Source organism: Pollicipes pollicipes, unplaced genomic scaffold, assembly GCF_011947565.3.
Source record: "Pollicipes pollicipes isolate AB1234 unplaced genomic scaffold, Ppol_2.1 Scaffold_5724;HRSCAF=6776_pilon_pilon_pilon, whole genome shotgun sequence".
Taxonomy (NCBI): Eukaryota; Metazoa; Arthropoda; class Thecostraca; order Pollicipedomorpha; family Pollicipedidae; genus Pollicipes; species Pollicipes pollicipes.
Window position 1 is genome coordinate 2,278,128 of NW_023596746.1, and position 8,449 is coordinate 2,286,576.

Below are 8,449 nucleotides of genomic sequence, written 5' to 3' on the forward strand. Positions count from 1 at the left end.
AAGGAGAGCCACAAAGGGAGGAAGAGAAAGAGAGAGGGAGAAAGATATGATAAAGTTGTCAAAACTGCGGAGTGGAGAACCTCGCGGCTGTACAGATGCTAAGCGTGCGGCGAGTGGCCGAATAGCTCTCTGGGATATAATCGCCCAGAAATGAAACCGGTCGGTGAAAGATGACACGATTACGTTGTTTAAAAATAACGCACTCACCCGCGACGGCTCCAAATGAATCTGCATTGCGGTGTCCTAATTCGGTAGCGTCTGGCCGATTGTCCACGACAACTTCCAAACGCTCTCCACCCTTTCAATTTCCCTCCCAACCATATCAACGCACTCGGAACACGTGGATGGTCTTCGGCATCATATGCTGTGAGTTTAATCGCCAGAAGCAGCTTTGTGACGTCCACTTTGGCGGTCTCGGCAAAAAGGTCGGCTCCTGACCAGACAAAAACTTGACCCCAAGACAGTGGCATGGGGTTGGGGGCCTTCTAATAGAGCTGGAGCGCTATTACATCCACTCAACTCTCAGCATCGGACACTGAGAATCGGTCAATGGCCCTTTGCCCAGGTTCCTGCCGCTACCTAAGCCGGTACAATTCGCGTACCGGAACGGACATAAGCCACTACTTGGCAGCCGAAAAGAGAGAGCGAATTGGGCACAAGGTCACGATGTGCCCCTGGCCGAACAGGAAATTGGAAACGGATAGGCGCTGGTGACTGGTGGTGCATTAATGACGCAGTACGCGCACTGCTTACAAAGGCCCTACAGTATGACGTGCTGTCCAGACGCTCCTTCGCACGCGCCCAGGAGCGTCGAACAGGCCCGAGGCTTTTGACAACAGCCTTCTGTGTCGCACCATGGCGTAACCGTATCGCACGGCGGTCCTGCGCCCGCTCGCCGCCATGCCCCTGCCGGTGTGTTGTCGCCTCGGTTGGCCCCAGCTCCAGCGGGGGATGGTATCGCCCTGGGGAGGACAACGGAGGCCGCCGGCAACTGCCGGTGTGTTGTCGCCTCGGTTGGCTTCAGCTCGAGCGGGAGACGGTATCGCCCTGGGGAGGACAACGGAGGCCGCCGGCAACTCCCATCCGTAAACAGTCATTACTTAGCCAGCGGGCGTCGGCAGGTGCGTGACATCCCCTGGCCCCTCCCCCCCCCCCCCCCCACCATCCGCGCGGACTGTCCGCGGACGCTCGGTGGGGAGAAAACACGCTGTTCTATTCCGTGGTTGTCCATGGCGGCAGACTGCTCACTATGCGGACGACGCAGCCCAGTTTGGTTAGAGGCAGCTCTTTTGTTTGAGGCCCACGTGGTTGTTGGAGACCCATTATTACCAAAGGTTAGCTCAAAACGACAGCTCAGGCTTACAATTTTCCGCTGAGTATTTTCTGTGGGGTAATAATGTTATTCCGCGTGATGCGATGGTTGGAATCTGATCGGCTAGCTTGCAGATATTTTTAGCTCGCCGTCCACGAGATGATTGCAAGTACCACTGGTTACGAATGCGTCGTTGTGCGTCACTATCCGTCAGACGTATTGATGTGGCCGACAAGCCGTCGATCTCCAATCAAACAGATCACAACTCGCTGCCAAGAGAGCTTGCAGCATCCGATCGAGCACAGGGTGGTATTCAATGTTGCCATCTGGTAACACTTAACCCGCAATTAGCAATACGAAACATCATCTTTGCAATGAACAGATGCTATATCGTGTTACGCATTCTCCTATTACACATGCTGCAGAACACATGTTACTACTGATCGGTGTCTACTCCAGGGCGTAGGTGCATGACGTGTATGTGTGTTTGCGTTTTGCGTGAATTGCTGATATAGTGTAGGCTGCTGATATCGTGCCAACGGCTAATGTCGTGCGAACTGCTGATGTGCGTGCGAACCGCTGATGTGCGTGCGGCCGACACTCACCCCAAGAGTGGAGAGCTGGGACGAGGAGCGCTGCTGGTGGATAGCCACCAGGCGGTCGATGTCGTCGTCGGGCTCCGAGATGGGCAGGCTCGCCACCGAGCGGCGGTCCAGCGTGGACGACGAGCGCGCTGCCAGCGGCGACTCCCCTGGCCTGCACGGGACGCCTGGCGGCCGCTCGTCTGCCACACACAAAAGATCAACAGAGGTTATAAGGAACCCAGAGGTCATGGCGCCTGGCGACCGCTCGTCTGCCGCACACAAAAGATCAACAGAGGTCATACGGGGCCCAGAGGTCATGGCGCCTGGAGACCGCTCGTCTGCCGCGCACCAAGGTCAACAAGGGTCATACGGGAAGATTAGGACATCGGAGGTAAGAGGGACCGCAGAGGTCGGAAGGCACACAGCGCCACCGGAGGTCAGAGGGAACACGAACGTCACCAGAGTTCTGACGGACACATTGGTTGCAAAGGCTGGCCACCGCCCCCCTAACGATCACAGATGTCATCAGAGGTCTGAGGGGTCAAATAAGTCACTCACGGTAGAAAGACACACCCAGGTCATTGCAGTTCAAAGGGCGACATGAGACCTTGCTGGATGGCAGCTACGCATCGAGAACACAGGGCACGAGAGCCAGAGACAATATCCCGCTTGTCTGCCGCGGGAAGAGATAGCCTAAGATGAGAGGGAGCACAGACATCGCCGAAGTTTAATGGGCACACAGGTTTTCTTGTAGGTTAAGGGCACAGAAAACACCAGATTTCTGAGAGCAAGGTACTGAAGCGTAAGTGCGCACAAATTTCACCAAAGCTCAAACGTTCGTGACGTTTTGTGATACCGTGCCCGGCACAAGATACATTCAGGCCTACAGCACAGAAAATTACTTGTTACTCGTATAGTTAATTTCCGATTTGTAACACCTAGCTGTCAACTGCATTCTAGCGAAGCTGTGAAGTACGGAAGAAGAACAAAGAAAAAAATGAAGTGTTTGGGTTAATTCTAGTCAAATTAGAGTCAGTCTGGACAAGATCCTGCGTTCACATTGGTGCAACCACGCGTAACGCACGCAAAAACGACAAGAAACGTCTGCTTTCACCCTCAATGCCCCACGCAGCACTTGTTTTGTTGCCTTTTCGAAGGCGCGGCGACGGTGAATGCGCCGCGGCGCCGAGACTGGCCTCCGTGCGTCCACGGCGTCACGGCGGCGCGCGGGGCCGGAGACGCCAGCGCATTGGTCTTGGCTGTGCTCATCCCCCGGGAGCGTAATGAAACCGGAGCAAATCATCGCAGCGCCCTGATTGAATAAGACGTCCGGGGAGCCGAACGTCATGTGAAGGAATCATCCGCGCCACGTCCAGACCAAGACGCTACGGACGAAAAAAGAGCGTCGAGAGACCGACGTGCCACCGGGAGCTCTTGGGCATCATGGGGAGACCGCAAACGGCAAGCGGAAACAGAGGGTGTTTCGGTAATTCGGGCGTTATGGTGAGACCACGCATGTTTCTGGACACCAGCCGCACCACCGGACACATCCAGTGCCACGCCCAAGAGCGTGCCTGCGCGCACTGGAGAAGCTTTAGTGCAAGGAGAAATTAGGAGAAACGCCCGTTTAAGCAGCATGGAAGACCAGACGCCGCGAGCGTCACAGGAAGACGCCGACCGTCGGCGGGTGGCCGGTGGGTGGGAACCAAGCAACAGCCTGCCGACCGTCGGTGGGGTGACCGGTGGGTGGGAACCAAGCAACAGCCAACGCGGACGGTAGACGGCTGCTGGGCAGACCTCTGCCACAGAGAAGGCCGTAGAACGAGATTGGAGGAGAGGGGTAAGTGCTGTCGCTGTCATTGGGGCTCTACGACGCCCTCCGCTGCTGAGGCGTGGCGTGTGTGCTTCGGATACGTGGCGTTGCCTTCCTCTCACCTTGGCAGGAAAGGTAGGCACCGCGGGGGATGAGGTTATGGTCTGAGGTATGAGGTATGGTATGGTATGATATGGTATGGTATGGTATGGTATGGTATGGTATGGTATGGTAAGGTAGGCACCGCGGGGGATGGGGTTATGGTCAGAGGTATGAGGTATGGTATGGTATGGTTTGAGGTATGAGGTATGGTACGGTTTGAGGTATGAAGTATGGTATGGTTTGAGGTATGAGATATGGTATGGTATGGTTTGAGGGATGAGATGAGGTTTGGATTACTTGGTACATTTGAAATTGAATTCAGCTGCCATCGTTTGTAACTGCCTGTTCCCAATTTCCAAGGTAAACAACATTATAACGTGCTTCAAACAGGATGAATCGCATTTCAAGGAATAATCCTGGCATCAGTGGGGTAAACAGTGTCAGCCTGGTGGCCGGAACATTCGATAACAACCTCACCTTACAGAAGTGGTGGGACTAATAGCTCTCCTTGGCTCGAAGATTTCCCTAGAGCAGAGCGACTCCAGACTGTTAGGAAGTCTGGAAGAATTACTTCAGGCCGTGGGAGTCGTCGTCCAAGCCCAAGAGCGCTTCACAGACTTCGCCAACGTGGGGAGATGAAACTTCCTGGGGCCCTGCACTGGGCTAAACACCCACAACGTCCCAGCAGGACCCTACCCCATATTTGCTGTCTCATTCATTCTAGTCTTAAGCGCCGACATGCCATTATTGCCATATGTCTCTTGAGACGATACAATTTTTGAGACTTAAAACGCGCTTAGAATATCGACAGGTTTTACAGGGCCGTATTTTCCCCCTCCTACGAACCCTACGTACACCCCAAGGGAAGACTGGCCGTTCTACTAGATGCGCCTCTGATAAGAACATCGAAATGGTCTCTCGTGAGAGCCACCGGCTGTCAGACGGGCTTCGCCAGGACTATGGTAATTGAGTAGGAGAAGCCTGAGCGAACCCATGTCTTGCAAGTCCCAGTCTCAGATCAAATATACATGAGAACTGGTGGTCACATAGTTTCAGATGAGGGGGCAAATACCCCTTTTTCGTCTATGCGAATGCTTTTTGCCTAGCTCGTATCAAACATTGCATCGTTGCAAGTTCTGCGGGCATCTGACCTGCGCACGATTTAGCTCTATCTGTACTCGATGTTCTGAAGGCTCAACACGTGTTCACACATACCAGGGGCCAGGGCCTCAAGCGTACAGCCGCTTATCAAATCGGGCGCCAGGGCCGCGCGAGATGCACACGGGATGCGGCAGGCGAATCACCCTGGGCAGCGGTTAGCATGGAGACCGCGCCATGCGGACATGGAGCCCGCGCCACGACCCTGTGCGCCGTAAACAGCCCGAGCGCGCCACATAGGCCCCGGCCCGCTGTCTCCGATCGGCGGCAGTCATTGGGCACGTGTCGCCCACACAGTGCGGGATTGTCACCAGGCGGCCGGCGGCCGACCAAGGCCCAGGTGAAAACGGTCAAGTCCGGCTCAACATCGGTACACGGCTGGTGAAAGTGCGCCCCGACAGCTCAACTGGCTGCTGAGTCCCGGCTGAGCGCGCCGGCCACAGCTCGGCCGGCACGGCTTGTCTGTTTTCCCGTGCACTGTGACGGTGACGGTGATTATTGACGACTCCGGATCACACCGAAGCCGTGGTCCAGACGCGGGCCGAACCTTGCGGTCGACGGGGCACCGACCCTCTGTCCGTACAGCACGGGGTCAGGCCAAGCCATGTCCGGGTGCCTGCGGAGGGGGGGAGGGAGGGTCGCCGAGCTGTCACGCCATATCTGGGTGGACAATGTAGCTACCTACGAGTCAGCTACGTTGATCAGCCGGATCCGATCCGATCCGGTCCGGTTCAGTTCAGTTCAGTTCAGTTCAGTTCAGTTCAGTTCAGTTCAGTTCAGTTCAGTTCAGTTCAGTTCAGTTCAGTTCAGTTCAGTTCAGTTCGGTTCGGTTCGGTTCGGTTCGATTCAGCTCGGCTCGGATCGGTTCGGTTCGGTCGGTTCGGTTCGGTTCGGTTCGGTTCGGTTCGGTTTGGTTTGGTTCGGTTCGGTCCGGTCCGGTTCGGTCCGGTCCGGTCCGGTCCGGTCCGGTCCGGTCCGGTCCGGTCCGGTCCGGTCCGGTCCGGTCCGGTCCGGTCCGATCAGCCCTAAAATACCTTCCGGTTCGGAAGTCTCATTCACAGAGGTCTGCTCCGACCGATTCGGACTCATCCGAACCAATCGATCCGGTCTTTTCCAACCGAGTCCAATCCAATCTATCGGACGCAATCAGATCCCATCATGTCCAGTTTAATTCGAGTCGATCCAACCGTACCCAGTCCGATATTATACTGCCCTATCGGGCTCGGTCCGTTGTCGTCCAATTCCACGCGGGCTCCGTTGCCGGGTGGCGCGCCGCAGTGTTAGCGGCGGCACCATCGGTCAGTGTCGTTCGTTCCGCACGGCGTGGCCGCGGAGGGCCGCCGCCGCCGCCGCCGCCGCCCGTCCCGGACGTCCACCCGGACACCGACTCGCCCGAATCTGGGCTACCCGGCCGCCCCGCAACAAAAGCCAATCAGAAAGATCGACGGAAGTGAGCTCGCCCGAGGACGGCGACGGCCACTGGGGCGGCGGCCGCTTTAAGACCAATTGCGGAGGCGGGGGCTAATGGTCTCAGTGACACGCTCACACCAGCGGATCGATACAAAACAGATGTTGGTCGCGATAACCGAAGTCGATTGCCTTGTGACTCCGCTGCAGTGCTGTCTCTAGGGGTGGACGGGGTATCAGTCTTGCAACAGCTCAACAATGCGAGCGGCAGGCTATTGATATAAATGCATAGATACACACACACACACACACACACACACACACACACACACACACACACACACACACACACACACACACACACACACACACACACACACACACACACACACACACACACACACACACACACACACACACACACACACACACACACACACACACACACACACACACACACACACACACACACACACACACACACACACACACACACACACACACACACACACACACACACACACACACACACACACACACACACACACACACACACACACACACACACACACACACACACACACACACACACACACACACACACACACACACACACACACACCACACACACACACACACACACACACACACACACACACACACACACACACACACACACACACACACACACACACACACACACACACACACACACACACACACACACACACACACACACGCACACGCACACACACGCACATATATATATATATATATATATATATATATATATATATATATATATATATATATATATATATATATATATATATGAAAGGTTATGAAACAACATCGGTAATTTATTCCGAGAACATAGTAATTACCTAGCGAGCGAGTCAATGTAAGATAGGCTGTCATGTTCAATGAAACATGCATCAATGAAAAGCTACTTCGCAGTTTCATTAATATTAATCCCCGATCTGGGGGATAGCGGGGCGAGGGGAGGGGGGGGGGAGAGTCGATGCAATCCACCCAAAGGTTTTCCGACGATACCTCTACGGCATGGTGTGCAATTATGCAGAAAGTTTCAGAATTCTGTGGGACATCCATTGCGCGTATTTGGCACGAAAAACGTGCCCCCTGTCTTTTCTGGTTTCGGAGCAGCGGAGGTCTTTAAGGAGCACTGCACGGCGTTCTACGCCCGGCGCGGACAAAGGCGACAACAGCCCTGAAATTCCGTTGACCGCCCCCGGCGGGCCGGCACTGTTGCATTGATGGAGCCATACATGGTAAAGATGTGCTCAAATGCGTAAAACTATACACCTTTGTACTCAGAATTAAATAAACAGCACGCCTGTTAATATGCCGTCTCACTACGACGTCATCACCATACATATAAGCATGTGAAGTTCGGTGAAGTGAAGTAAGAAGTAAAAGTTCGATTTTAGGAAACCCTTTTTCCTTTACTTGGCAGGCAGGGTTTAATAAATAACGTAGCATCATACAACTAATAAGCGATTGCGAACCCTGTAGAGGTTCCACCCACCGGTATTTTCCACGAAGCTTCATCTTCCCTAGTTCGGAAACGGCAGGGGCATCGACTCCTGCCCCCATCAGTTCACGTTATGAAAAAGGGCGTATCAGAGCGATAAGACGCATATCGAGCAGCGCCACGAACAGAGCTGCCGTCGAGCTTTAAAAGTGGGAAAAACAGCTGCTGGCGAGCATCCGTCATCAATTGGAGGGATCGAACGTCTCAGTCCGTGAGTTGGATACCTGTGGAGAACTGGAGGAGAGAACCAGTCCTGACGTAGAAAAGCTTACAGCAGTTTGTTGGGCTGACAAGTGGTCACTTTTCATGCTGCTTGATAGTCGACCACTTCATCTAAATGAAAACGATACCGCAAGACAGATCTAGGCTTGAAAAAGTAACCCGAAATGCTGTCGAGAAGTAAAAAAGATCGTTAAGAAACGGAACAGTTCACATCTTGTATTGTCATATCTGCATTGTCATATTGTCATATCCCATATTGACACTCGTCGATAGCCGCCGTCGGGCTGGGGCAAAGATCC